This window comes from Xiphophorus hellerii, chromosome 7 (assembly GCF_003331165.1).
Source record: "Xiphophorus hellerii strain 12219 chromosome 7, Xiphophorus_hellerii-4.1, whole genome shotgun sequence".
Lineage (NCBI taxonomy): Eukaryota > Metazoa > Chordata > Actinopteri > Cyprinodontiformes > Poeciliidae > Xiphophorus > Xiphophorus hellerii.
In genome coordinates this window covers 10,900,891-10,915,507 of record NC_045678.1, presented here as the reverse complement: position 1 = coordinate 10,915,507, position 14,617 = coordinate 10,900,891, and the positions used below count along the sequence as shown (strand labels likewise).

Here is a 14,617-nt window from a genome sequence, read left to right as displayed (position 1 = left end):
TAGATAGATAGATAGATAGATAGATAGATAGATAGATAGATAGATAGATAGATAGATAGATAGATAGATAGATAGATAGACTTTAAATTTAATTGGGGATATTTCGCTAACAGTTTCCATGTAAGGGCCTAGCTGTCAAGTAAATTTTTTTCTCCTTGAAACTTGAGAACTTTAATTTATGTGTTGAAATGACGTGTTCCTTTCTCTGAACACGAACTGAATATGTAGAGTTCTCTACATATTCAGTTGCATTTGTTATGTAAATAAAGAACATAATTAAGGAAATATGTGTTTAAATTGAAAATACTCCTATATCTGTCAGGTTTGAGCAAATCCTTGCAGTGGGAGTTTCTTTTCACCTGTTCAAACCTTTTGATTCACCAGTTCATAAAGCACTGAATATGCAAACTTGCTTGAAATCAATTCTAGCTAAAAATGTAAACAAATACAGATGTTCCCCCCCCCCCCCCTTAAAGATGATTTATTGTTGTAAATAATCTTAACATGGTTGTTTTTTGGGCAGAGTGGTAGGAAGAGGGAATTTTAAATGAATTTTAATGCAACATAACGGAACTTTTAAGGTGACAAACAAATTATGACATCAGGTTATTGTATTTGAAAAATATATTCATACATCAAAGTTACTGTTAATGTATTGTTACTAAAGCACAGGCATTACAAATCATCTTAAGAAAGTTTAAGAAGAGCAGCCAAACAGTTACGGTAATAACTTGAGTGTATTTGCTTCCCCTTCCTCTCCGTCCCCTTTAAACGGGGAGGTGCAGCGGCGCAGCCCGGGGCGCACCGAGGGAGTCCGGGCTGGCTGAGAACGGACGCGTCGGAAACCTCCCTGGAGGGGCCCCATGTAATTCGATGCACGCTGTTAAAGCTTAGAGTATATTGTCTTCCCTTTTCGCTTATGAAGCCTCCACCCACCGGCCCACCCTACATTTAGCGGATCATGTGACTCGGGGTAAGTCATTTGCAAGTACAACAGTTCTCTGTGCGCTCCCATTCATTTCCTGAGAACTGCCCGAGCCGAGCAGCTGAGAGGCAGAAGGGAAGGGGAGGGAGTCGCTCACACACACTCACACATCTACACGCACGCACACTAACACTCCGCACATTCACGCAGAGTGAGAGGAGAGAAGAGGAAAGGGAGAGGAGGAGACGAGACAGAGAGGACTGTGGAAAGGAAAACAGTCTCCTAGTCTCCACGGCTCTGCAGCTTTTGACAAGGTATGTGCGTTTTTCTCGTCCTCTGCTCACAGTGCCCGTGAATGTGTGTGTGTGTGTGTCTTGTTTCATTCGTCACGTTGTTGTGCTTTGTGGTTGTGAGCTCAGCGCACCTCGCTCAGCTGTCATTGCTCTGTCAAAACAGATGACATCTCAGATCACCTATGGCATTGTGTTTGGTGTCCGTCAGTGTTGGGGTCGGGGGAAACAAGAGACCCCCTCGCCCTCCTGAGTGATGGTCACTGAGCATGAAACCTCCATTGTCAGTGTGTGTTCGTGGGCTGTCATGAGCAGAGGAAACAGAAAAGTGATTACACTCGAGAGTGAACAAGAGCAGCATCCGGACTTCAGCTGTGCCGGGGCTGGTTGTGGTTCAGATCTCCTGCCTCTCTTGAGTCCGGATCAGCTCAGCGGTCCAGCTCAGTTACTGTACTGTAGTACAGTAACACCGGCTCAGTGTCTTGATGGGAGCGCAAAAAAAAGTTTACTGCTGTTGTTTGCATCTCTTAAAGTTGTTTATGCCTGAGTGTGCAATTTCTCTGGTTGTGTGAGCGACCCGGCTTGTTTGCCTGAACTCCAACCAACCCAAATGTTAGCAACGGGTTAAACATTAGAAGGCTCGGGTAGCAGAGGAAGGACGCTGGTGTGTGCGTGTATTGGTGTGTGTGGGGGAGTGTTGCAGGGGTGGTGTCTTGGATGTCATCGGCGGCGCTCTCACTTCCAGGGCAATAGTCATTGGTATTGATGGGTGGCTGTCACCACGGCAGCGAGCCACCGGGCAGGGGAGAGTGGCCGTGGGCTGGCCCTTAGCTGTTATTTTCAATTACAGGGGTCCAGGGCAGAGCTGACAGCAAAGGCATTTGTACATCCAGAGAGGGAGGAGGGAGAAGAGGAGGTGGAGGAGAGTGTGGGTTGTGTGTGTTTGTGTGAAGGGGGTGGGTGGGCAGAGGAGAGTGGGTGGGTAGGAGAGAGGAAGGTTGGAGGGGGCCGAGACTCTGGTCTCTGCTCCTGGGTTTGATGTGGAAACTAAGCTCTGACCTCTGTGACTTTACCCACGCGATGCGGAGAGGCCCTGACTTGTCTTTATCTGCGCGTCAGCTGTCGAGTGTTTGTGCTCCACTGTTCTCGCATTCATAGAAAGTCAATTTGTCAATGCACTGTGCATATCTGTGTGTGTGTTTTCAGTGGAGGCTAAAATCTTCCATCTGCCGGTGTCGAATACCCATAAATGTTCCCGGTCGATTCAAGAGTCTGAGTAAATTTTCCCCGTACGCTTAGTAAGAGATATATCTGTTCTTCTATCTCCACAGCAGGGGAGCGTGTGTGTGTGTGTGTGCAGGAGTGGATCAGACCCCCCGTAGCTCTTGGATGTTCAGGGAGGGAGATTAGCGCCCATTTAAAGTCTCACTTGAACCCATTCACTAAGGGGCCGTCTTCTTGCGCATGAATAAACATGCTGATATCATCACTAAGAAGTTAGAGAATTGATGCATTGCTCCAATATTTTGAACTGCTGATGGTCACATCAGCTAGAGTTTACTCCTCTTTGTTTGTTGTGCTGTAGTAATAAAGATATATAGGGGAAATATTAAATTGTCAGCTGTCAACATCTTTTATTACAAGTTGGTTCAACACTTACCATTTTTTCTTGTCAAAGGATTATCATAGTAAAGAGTTGTCCCACCCAGGCTTTTATTAGCAAATGCTAAGTCACAAGATTCTCGTGGTATGATAACATTGCTGTATTGGTTTAATAGTATGTTGGTACTAACCTCAAGAAATTGGTCTTTCTTGAGAAAATCTGTCAGCCAGCTGACCAGCAGTGCACAGTGACACATGGTAGATGAATGCTGTGTTACTCCACACCTCTTGTAAGCTCCCATATTTCTGTGTACTTTCCCTGATAATCTCCATAAAAAGGACTTTGAGCAGTAGGAAATGTTGGTGGTTGTGAAACTAACAATTTGATACCGGAAACCAACTCATGCCTAGACAACAAGGACCTCTGGTTTTGAGGTTTGACATGCCAATTTAAATTTTCTTTTTTATCAACTTAACACACACATCCAATCTTAGCAAGTCTCCTCGACGTAAACCTGTTTTTATTTGAGCAATTAAAAAAAACTCATAAAATTTAATAAATGGCCTGCAGAGTCCTTTATGGATGTTTTAGTGTTGAATCCAACTAAACATGAAGTAGTTGTGACAAAGAATACGTCCCTCATTAAACTCAAAAGGGGACCAAGGGAATTTAGTGTTTAATGATGGGTTTAAAGACCAAACATGTGCTGGTTTCCAGTTGTAACTGGGGGTTTCTACCAAGATCTCATGGCACTGGCACAATATTTCTCATCAAAGCAAACTTCGTCCCATAAAGCCCTGTCCAGTTGCTGTCTGCATGTGACTTCGTCAGGTGGAACATGTGCAAGCTAGTATTACGAACCCAATGTATGAAGATGGGGGTGTTAAGCTTGACACCCTGCATCTAGATTTTAGACTCTTATTTTGAAATAAGAAAGGAGATAGTTTGCATGAGTTATGATAACAGCTTTTGCTCACAAACCTTTCATCAGTCTTGCCAGCACAAGCATCTGACAAGATTCCACCACTTTTAAATTGTCTCTGTGGCCATGTTTTAAGTATCAGTTCTTAAAAATGAGCATTTACACATCAACAGTCAAGATACAAGTGATAAGTAAGTTCGAATGCTAAAAATAGCAACAGTTGAGTCTTTTGTTTTTGCAGAAAACACTTTTGCACCAATTAGCGTTGCTGTGACCTGGTGGTGCTGCTATGGTGCATTCACTGGTCACAAACAAATTCTGAACAGTGGGTCACTGATCAGGGCAGCTCAAGCTGAAAATCAGTCTCTGCATCTCTATGCATGACCACTGTAATAATTCAGCAGCGGACTAACAAATGCAGAGAAAGTTAGTGTCGGTCTTTGCGCTTCCAAAAGGCAATAATCTATGCTTCATCTGATCACCTCTGAGATCAGAGGTGGTCTTAGATTTTCTTTAGATAAAAATCTAAAATTCTTTGGTTAAATTATTCTTCTTCTTCTTCAAAAAAAGAAAATCAAAGTTTGATATTCATGGAACCTTTTTTTTCTGTTTTCAAAAACATGAAAAGGAATGGAATTCTTTTTTGGTATTAGGATCGCATTGTTTTAGCTGCTGGCATTGAAGTATGGAAAAAAAACAAACAAAAAAAACAATAATAAATCAACCACCAGTCATAGCCAATCAAGTAAAAATTGGCTGATTGAACGGTGTTTCAGAAAAATCAAGCTTCCACTAGAGTTCTTCTGTTTATTCAAAGGATTCTTTCATTCTGAGACGACAAAGCTGGACAGCCTTCAAGACTGAGAACATCGCCGGCACATCTGCTGTGGTAAAGACAAAAACTGATTAGCTTATAATAATTGTTTCTCAGAAGGCTGAGCCATTAACTCAACTATCAATTAGCAGTATTTGCACAGGCATAAGTTTCGTCTGACTCTAGTGTGACAGCTGCAAACAACAAAAACAGCCCAGAACGGTTTCAGATAAGTTGTATGTATTCAATAATGAGTTTGTTTGAACAGAAAATAATGCTAGGAACTGTGATTCACTAAACAGAAACTGTCTTAATAAACACTCACTGTGAAACTCTCATCTGTTACTTTCATTACATTATTTTTTAAGCATATCAGTTTCAGTTTTTGCCCAGGGCATCTTTTTCTAAATCAAACAGTTGACCACACTGTTACTTGTTGCTGTCATTTTCACATCAGTAGATTCAATTAAACATGTTCTCCAAATTCCAATTAGAAATCTACATGTTGGTGTAGGATCTGAAGCTTTACAAGATCACAATGCTACTGTACCTGTTTTGCAGAGATTATATGCGCACTGCCATGATAATTGATTTTTCTGGATCGACAGGGGTTTGGACAGATATGAACTGTTCACTAATAGTGGAATCCTTGATCAGCAAAACATTTGGAATAATTACAAACTAAAGTGTTAATTTATAGGAAGAAAGTTAAACCAGATTCAAATCGGCTCTCCTGAGGAATCATTCATACATAAACGGGGCTTTGTCTTAATTACAGCCAAATTGATGTGAACATGTAAAATATAAGATTGTGTTCATGAGCGTAATTACTTTCAGTTTGACTTCCTTGATAACAGGTGTGAGCATCCTTTCTGCTGTGTCTATGCAGCAACTGGTCCAAAGTTAGCAGTAACATTAATACACTCAATTAACTTGAGAACTTGCTGTATATTATGGTGCTTGAAAGAGGTGCTAGTTAATGAATTGTGTAGGTGCTCCCAAGAGTCACATACACATTTTGTATCAAGGAAATATACTTTGAATATAATACCGTGAACAATTTTATTGTGTGCTAACGTGTCAAGATATTTATAGCGTCTTTTAGAAACCCTGCCAATAGTTTACACATGGTTCATCTTTAATGCACATGGCAAAGTTTCCAGACCTTATATTATTTCCTGAACCCACATTGCAATAGTTTTCACTTTATGGATGTATGTGAGTAAATATGCTGATTTAAGTCAACAGAATGACGGCTCGCACATGTTTATAGTTTTTTTCCCACCGCTAGTTGTTCAAGGACAATATGATAGAAATCCGTACAGGTGTGTGTGCCAGTTGTAAAAGCCAATCTAACAGATAGACTTTATCAGTGCATCAACTCTGCTCTGCCTCGGATGTTTAATTACTGGGTGAGATTCCTTCACTGAAGGCATCCTCTGTTTGTCGCAGTTCACAAAACGCAAGTTGAGCTCCTGCTGACTGAATCTTTCAAGGAAGATGCAGTGGTTTGTTCGTGCCAACAACATATAGGGGCCAATTCATATTCATGGGGATTGAATTCCCCGAATTACCCCATAATCAGCTGGGTTAACTACTGACATATTGAGTGACTGCTCATTGATCCAAGGGGGTGTTATGGAGCGTATCTGCATTGACTGCAGATAGAGTGCAGTGTACTACAGTACACGGCTGGATTCATGTCTAACTATAAGACAAGAAGAAATAAAAAGAGCAAGGGTTTATTGTTTACAGTTTAGGGACCCATTTAGAAGAAGTATTAACAACACACACCATATATAAATAATTCAAATATGACAGATGACAGATTTAGCCCACATATCAATACAACTTAATTACAGTTCATACAAAGTGTTGATAAAATCGTAAAATATTCAATAATTCTCCCTCCATCGGTTGACCCTGGCCTGAACATTCATTTTCTGAGTAAAAATATAACAAAGATGGAGAGGATGTCTCCGCTTTATTCAGACGCATATGAAATGATAATCAATTTACCTGTGCTTATTTTAAATTTCCACAGGGTACAGTAAGATTTAATATTATTTGCGCCTTGCAAATTGGAAGTCCCTGAGCTGTTATTTCATCATGTCAGAAAAAGACAAAGTGTTCCCTCCCTCTGTGTTTTCTCTTGTGGATACAACCTTTGACCCGGGTCTCCAGTCCACGTTTGTTTACCAAATTGAGTTAAGGCTGTCCACAATGTTCTGGAGCGTGTGTTTTTAGGGACTGCGAGATACAGAGACAAAGTGCAGAAGGTGTTGTGCAACAGCAAGTGATGTGAAATAGTAGTGAAAATGTGTACAATTATCTATCTATCTATCTATCTATCTATCTATCTATCTATCTATCTATCTATCTATCTATCTATCTATCTATCTATCTATCTATCTATCTATCTATCTATCTATCTATCTATCTATCTATCTATCTATCTATCTATCTATCTATCTATCTATCTATCTATCTATCTATCTATCTATCTATCTATCACCCCAAAACATTGATACATTTATTCTTTTTGTTTTCATTACGACAGTGCAGGGCTGCACTGTCAGATCTTTTAGGAAGTGACTCACTTTGCAGAGATCTTGTCCCTAGACTCTGATTTAAAGTTGCTTGACATGTTTTCATGGCTCAGATGGAAAGGTATGCCAGCGGAAGGGCCTTCTATCTGCAGTGACGTTTCCTCCCTCTAACCGGTGTGGAGTTTTACTTTGACCAAATATGGTTGGATAACAAACGGAAGGAGAAAAGACAGAAAGCCAAAGAAGAAGAAGGCTGTGGAAGACCAGTGAACCTCAGTATTTCCAGAGTGTTGTGGATCGTTTTACTAAAACAGCTTACCCTAACAGAACCTTTGGGGAGCTTCCTCTCTTTAGCCTCAGTGCAGATGGCTTTTGCAGACGTGCGTAAGGAGGCAGCACAGTTTGCCTTTAGTTTTAGGTTACTGCAGGTCAGATGAAACGATGCTCTAGAGATTTCCACTAGGTCTTTGACTTGTAGCAGCGGAGGCAAACGTAGGTGCAGACTGTGAGCAACATCGTCCATCTCGCACCTTTTTTCAACCTGGTATCAATGTGCTACAGTGCTGGCTTGAAAAGAGAGAGAGAGAGAAAAAAATAATCGAAGTGAAGGCGTGAGCGGATGAGTAATGGAGGTAAACGTAGCTGCTGGCTTTCGTGGAGTGGCTTTGGAGCGCTGGCACGGGTCAAACTGAAGGGAAAAACTTGCTGAGCGAAAATAACTGCATACACTCGGTGCAATAAGTGTCAGTGTGTTGGAATGTTTTGGTTGGTTCGTTATTGTCCATTTCCATGTGCAGCATGTTGGAATGGATTTGGTTGTGTCAGCACAAAGTAAGGTTAGATAGGATGTGATGTCGCATCTAGAGAAGTCTGCGAGGCTGTTGAACTCTAAAACGCCCCTGAGCTTGCTGTGCGCCTTCACGTTCACCACTGTTTATATCACCAGAGATACCAAGTGAGAGAAAAAAAAGATAAACTAAAGAGGGAAATAAAAGAGTTGATTTTTTTTTTTTCTCTGTGAGTTGTTCACAAGAGACGCTGTAGATGAGTCAGGGTATTGGTAGTCAGGGTATTGGTGTCTGCTCACGCCTGCATCGTACAGTTAATGTAGAACATCTAGGTCGATCTTTGAGAGTGCTTTTGGATGCACATGTGCTGTGATGCATGCAGACGACCAGGTATTGTGAGTTCTATATAAGCACGTAACGTATGTTCGGGGGGGATGGGAGATCTCAGTCAGCCATAGACGGTGGAGCGCAAGAAAGCACACATATAGGATCAGAGCCTGAGGGGAATAAAAGACAAAAACCTGCTAAGAATCCTCTAGTAGGGCAACAGACATGCCCTACTAGGGAGGTGGGGGATGAGGGGTGGTCTGCAGGGAGGGTACTAAAGATGCAGCTATGTTTGCATCATAAAATGCTCTGTTAATATTTAATACTGCTTTGGTTTTGGTGTTTTTCCAACTTGGGTTAATGTTTTTTTTTTATCACTATTAATACATTATATAGAATTATACCTACGATGCTGCTGTATAAGTTCGAGACTGTTAAGTACTGCACTGCAGTCACCTCGGTTGGGGACCTGTGAACTGAGGGTAAATAAATGACTCGTACTGAGTCACTGAGTGCATTTCTTATTGATCCACTGCAACTAACCTTTTTCTCCCTGTCTCTTGTGCACAGCTTACCTCAATAGTCTGAAAACATCATTATAAAGATGAAAGAGGAATAGAGTATCTTTCTGAAAAATGGCGCAACCAGGTACTCTACATATATCATTACTTTTACATGGCTTTAATAGGAGGTTGTCCATGCATCCATTTTATAAGACCGGACAATATTTCTGCATTACTTTTTTGTGGAAAAAAGTAAAGCGCATAGGATGAAGCAGTAGTTTAAAAACGGAGTACCTAAAAGTAATCTACTTCAGGTTTGATCTGTCTAAGCGGCGACTAAACAATCCTTCAGTCTAGCACTGACAGGAAGTTTTGAGGCAGATGTCTTCAGCATTGTTAGTAGCTAGCAATTAGCAAGTCACTGTGTCAATAGGACAGCAAGTGAAATGGGAATATTTTTAGCTTTACAACCAGTCAGCACCTTGTGATCTTCCTCTGATTAGTGAAAACACCATACCGTGGCCCAGTCACGTCATGGTAACGAGACTTAAAGTGAGCTAATCAAAGTTTCAGTAAGGTGTCTAAGTTTAATTCAGAGCAAACACAATGGTCTAAGGAGCTATTTGAAAGGAACAATATTTTCCACATGTTGACGCATGTTTACTTATCATTCAGGCTCAATTAGAGCCAGAGAGAGAGAGAGTAAGACTTTTTTTTAGTCAATAACAGGAATGCTTCACGTAGTCTGTCATAGTTCCTCTTTTATGGTTTTTGAGTTTTCAACCTCTGGCTGTCATTGAACATGCTAGAGTTGTTATTGTAAACCTAGCCATGCTAACTATACTAATAAATGTTAGCAATTATAGCACTTATTGCAGGTAGCATGGCTGTCACACATGTACAACATATAACCACTCTTAGGCATAAAAAAAGCCATAAAAAAAATATGAAAACCTTACATAAACTGAGATGGAAATTTTAGAAATGATACAACTGTACTTATAAATCTTTCCTTTCTTCGTTTGTAACCAAGTGTTTTGAGGCAAGAAGTCTTTATTAGCCGAATGCATGACCGGGCCACTCTAGATGTACCTCCTTTGCTACTTCAAAATAAGAGTCTCAGATATAGAAACAAGAAGTCAAGCTTAAGGAACACCTGGAGTTTATAACAAAAACTTACAAACACCTCAAGGGACAATGTCATATGCTGAGAGCAAGCTGATAAAATCTGAAAGAGAGACGTTAATTTACAACATTTTATTATTGTAAGATCAGGTGGCAAAAGATCTAGATTTTAGGACTTAGTGTATATGTCCCTGCATCCTCCTCCTTTTTTTAGGAGTGAGGTTTTTGTGTCAGGGGCTTTTTTAGACACACAGATTCTAACTCTACAGCATTTACTGAGATAAGGTCAGTGTGTGTGTGTGTGTGTTGTGTTTCTTTGAGGTCACCAGACTATGCAAGTGGACCTTTCACTAAATTGTCTCTCTATGAAGTGTTTAGCTGCGTCCAATTGTGCTTTTTTCCAACTGTAACCATGCTAAACATTTACCTCATTCTTTCTCGTGCTTACATCAAAATTGTAGCCAATTGACCATAGACCGTCTGGAACGGTGTCGCAAATTGCTTTGACTCGGAAGCCGAGGCTCGCTCGAGTAAAGCCACCTCACTTTAGAGCTGTCACAGTCACAGCTTGTTTAGCTGCTTCTCTGCTGCATTTGAGGCACATGATGCAAGAGGATGTCAGACTCTTCTGTTTACCTCTCTCTGGAGCACTGTGGAGGAGTGTACGTGCGTTTGCACGCGGTTCGTGTGTGTGCGCGGTAGGTGTGTGTAGGTGGCTGTTTGTGTTGAATGGGCATCCATATTCTTCTTTCATGGACAGAACTGCAATACAGAGGGGGGATGTTGGTGTGAATGTGTGAGTCTGTCTCCGAATCTTAGATAAATTTGGTTTATCGTGGGTGCAGGAAGAGGTCATAAGGTTTGCAAGCGAGTGCGTGCGTGTGTCTGCGTGTGTGAGGGTGATTGTGTGTGTGTGCATGTTTGTGCCAGATTGTAGAACGGCGCAGCAGCTCAGGAAGTCAGCTTTGTAAGAAGTGCGTTTGACACACAGACGGAGACAGACAAACCAGACAGTGACCGACTCTTCTTTTCGCTTTGAGTGTTTCCTCTCAGAATAAACAGCTTCTTCATTTCCCACAGTTTCACAAGAGGCAGAAGATTGTAATGGTGGAGGTGGGGACCTTTCACAATCTCAAAAAGACGGGGAAAAGAAGAACTCATTTTTCAAGTGGAAAGAAAAAAAAATTAAACCACACCACAAAAGTTTTTTTTTTTCTTTTCTTTTTCTTGTCGTCTGAAAAACTGTCTCAGGTAATGTGCTGTACACATTACTCGGCGACAGGTTCCTTAATATTGTTCTGTCTGTGTGTGTTTGACTGTGCATATATGTTACGAGGATGAAGGCAGTGGACTTGAGCTGCATCCGGCGACCTCATCCCCCTCATCCTGACAGGATTACTGACACAGGATCCCCCTGCCCCCGGCAGAAATAGCACAGGCCCAAGGGCAATCCACCAGAATATGGGAACTTCCGTGGGCCTTACTGTTGTATAAGTGTGTCTTGTGTGTGTGTGTGTGTGTGTGTTTTGTGTGTTATCTGTGTATTTACATGAGTATCAGCTCTATAAATGGAACTGCTTTGTTCTCAGATTCTCAGCGCTCGGTGGCTCAAACACAATTCATCACTTTGTTATAAGATTTTTTGTAATAGCTTTTTTTTAAAAAAGTTACTCCCATCGTGTCATTCTGAAGAGAGAAGTAAACGACGACACCCCATCTTATTCCTCATATTACACCAGTTCTGTGTTGGACAAGATTCTATATTTGATTGAATCAAGAGCTTTACGGTTCTAAGTTGAAGACATATGAAGCACCACATGTTTAGTTACACATCTGGTAGTCTGTCTTTAGAAAATGTTTTTTAAAAATCCAAGTATTTTCTAGAAAATCAAGTTCAAATTAATTAGTTTGTCTCAGTGTCAATAAAACTGTAACAATGTTTGGAGTAAGCCAGTATTGAAGTCAAAGTGGGTTAAGATAAGACCTGTTTAGTTGGTGGCCTGTCTTTTGATAAAGAAAACTTTGTAGCTCTGATAAAAATGATTCCAGCCATCTAAAGCCCTGCTGCTGTTGTCTTTTGCCACACTTGCTGTAGTATCACCACTTTTCTGCTGGTATAAGATGATGATTAGTTTAGTTGAGCTTCAAGGCCTAGAAGACGGATTTTGTAATGATTATAACTTTTACTCAGTAAAACTTTGCAGAACAAGCTAAAGTTTGACCACGTCTGTGACATAGTCAGAGGTTTTCTCAAGGATGAACTTTATCGAAATGGAAGTTGATGCGTACTCTGACAGAGAGATCAATGAAATCAATACTCATTTTTTTCACCATTCTGCCTTCAGCCATCCACACCCTGAGCTCATCTTTGGATCTGTCTGGGTCTATTTTGTGCCGTGTCTCTGCTTTAACAAATGCTTAGTCTTTTCATACACTTGGGATTTTCTGACATGCATTTAGTCGATGCAACGCTTGACCCAACAACGTCCTGGACTGGTCATAGAGGGCACGACTTGCTGGAAGAATTTGTTTTGTTGCATTTTTCTATTTTCCTGACCATGCAATACTGCAATTGGGAATGTATTTTTGTATATAAACTGGATGTTTGTCTCGTAAAGTGACTTATACTTTTTCCTGCTCTATGCTGAAGAATACCATAAAGTGTAAATAGTTTTATGTAATTGGTAGCTAGCCTGGGGTCATTTGCTTAACAGACATGCAGCTTGTAGCTTTAAAACATCATTATTTCAGAAGGAGTAATGAGTGGTGCACCTTTTCCAGGCCGCTACTGCTGATGTTTTTCTTGACCAGAAATATTTCCAAACAGTTGAAGTTGAATAGGCAGCAACAGGTGCTGAAACGTGGAAAGTTAGATCTCAGAGAAACCTAGAAATCAGTGCCATCAAGGCATAGCAAAAGAATGAGACCAGACGTAGTAACCCATAGTTTTTTACATCTTACTGAAAATTATTCCAGTGATTATGCAAAATTTTCAGTCTGTTTCAATAGCAGATTTTTAGGCAATCGTCAAGAAAAGCTTCATCTGCTTACCTAACTACTGTTTTTACAACGTCCCCAAATTTTTTTCTATTTTTTAACCCAAATTGCTCACAGATTAGGCGTTGTAGGATTAAATTACCCAACACATGATGAAAGTGTTCTCTCTATTAATAGCTGTGTTCATGCAGAAAGTTTGTCCTTTCTGGACTGCAGCTATTCTCAGAGGAAATGTCTAGAGTGTTTTGAGGTAAAAGCATCAGCTGAGTGCATATTTAAGGGGGTTTTATCCCTAAAGGGAAGTGTTCTCTCCCTCCTGTTTTTTCTTTAACAGTGCAGTGCACATAAGCTGCAATTTGATGCCATTGGGCTTGTCATCTGATAGAGAAGTCTTCGCTTTTATAAGTAGAGGGATTCTGCTCTCTCGAGTCCTGTTCAGAAGTCTCCCAGAAGCATCTGAAAGACTTTATCTTGTTGCTCTTGCCAAGGAAAATACAGCTTATGAAATGGAAATTATGATACCATTCACAGAGTGCCAGGAATTATACAAAAAAAAATAAAAAAGAGAGAGATTATGTCAATGTCAGTACATCTAGAAGGGTGGACTGCGGGAAAACACTTATTGTCACAGAGGTGAGAGTAACAAACATCGTCAGCGGTGTTTACCTGGTATTGTCTGTCTTTGGCTGGAAAGCCATAAAAGGGGAACTCCGCCAGTTTCACATAAAGGTCACGCATCTCATTATGGGGAGTACTACTGCACTCAGCGTGTGAAAACAAATGCCGAGAACACTTTCTGTACCCCTGGAGAAAAGTTTACGTCACATTATGATCTCTCGTGATATTCCCTGACTGCTGGAGACATATTTCATATAAATCGCTGTCAAATTGCTTTGATACGAATGTGAAATATAAAACACTGATCTGACATGATGTGGAAGTGCAAACAAACCTATTAGTTGTGTCACAGGAAATATCTGCTCCTACATAATTGGGGTTTAATGCAAAAGGTTAAAACAAAGCAAGGTTCTTCAGTCTCTTGCTGCTTCTGAAGGGTCTCAGAGAAAGAACATTAAAGTCAGACATATTTTAAACTTGATTTAATACCCCTTGTAGTGCCTTTAAAAAGTGATCACACACCTTAACCTGTTTCAATATGTCATATTACAACTACAAATGTCAATGTAACCAAAAGGATACACAATTTTCAGAAATGTTCTGCAAATAAAAATCTGTAAATGTATTGTGCTTTTGTCTTCAGCCCCTATGATTTAGTTTATTGTGCAACTACCTCCTGCTGCGAGTACTGCTGCAATTCCTTCGACATATGTCTCTACCAGCTTTGCACACAAGATACTCATATGGATTTAGGCCTGGACTTTGACTTGGTGTATTCTTTAATTGGTACCATTCTGTTGCAGCTCTGGCTGTATGTTTACATCTATCTTCCTGCTGAAAAGAGAACCTCCACCCCAATCTCAAGTTTTTGCCTCTATTTGTGTTTCTGCCGTAATGATCCTGTATTAATTATCCATCCACTTGGCTCCCTGTCTCAGCTGAATAGAATCAGCTGAGGCACTGATACTCGACAATCTGTACTTTTTTTCGGCCACATTTCCAAAATGCGAATGTTATTGATTGATCAAAAGACCCACCATGAGGTGTTTAAATTAGTTGATGACTTTGCCTGCACAACTTTATTCCTGATCTGTCTGCTGTGTGCCTTTGTCTTCATGAAGGTGCTTGTTCACTGATATTCTCTAGCAAAACCTCT

At 40.6% G+C, this 14,617-nt stretch overlaps 1 protein-coding gene across 3 annotated transcripts in view; it reads left to right on the top strand.

Annotated features, from left to right (window-relative positions):
• Positions 1–967: 967 nt before the first annotated feature.
• Positions 968–14,617, top strand: part of klf12b (Kruppel like factor 12b) — a 52,545-nt gene continuing 38,895 nt past the window's right edge. Inside the window, exons 1-2 of one of the 3 annotated variants that reach the window (XM_032567594.1) lie at positions 968–1,239; positions 4,558–4,629. The gene's annotated coding sequence lies outside the window, so the exon portion shown is untranslated. The remainder of the gene's footprint in view (positions 1,240–4,557; positions 4,630–14,617) is intronic. The other 2 variants (XM_032567595.1, XM_032567593.1) reach the window with 2 other exon arrangements.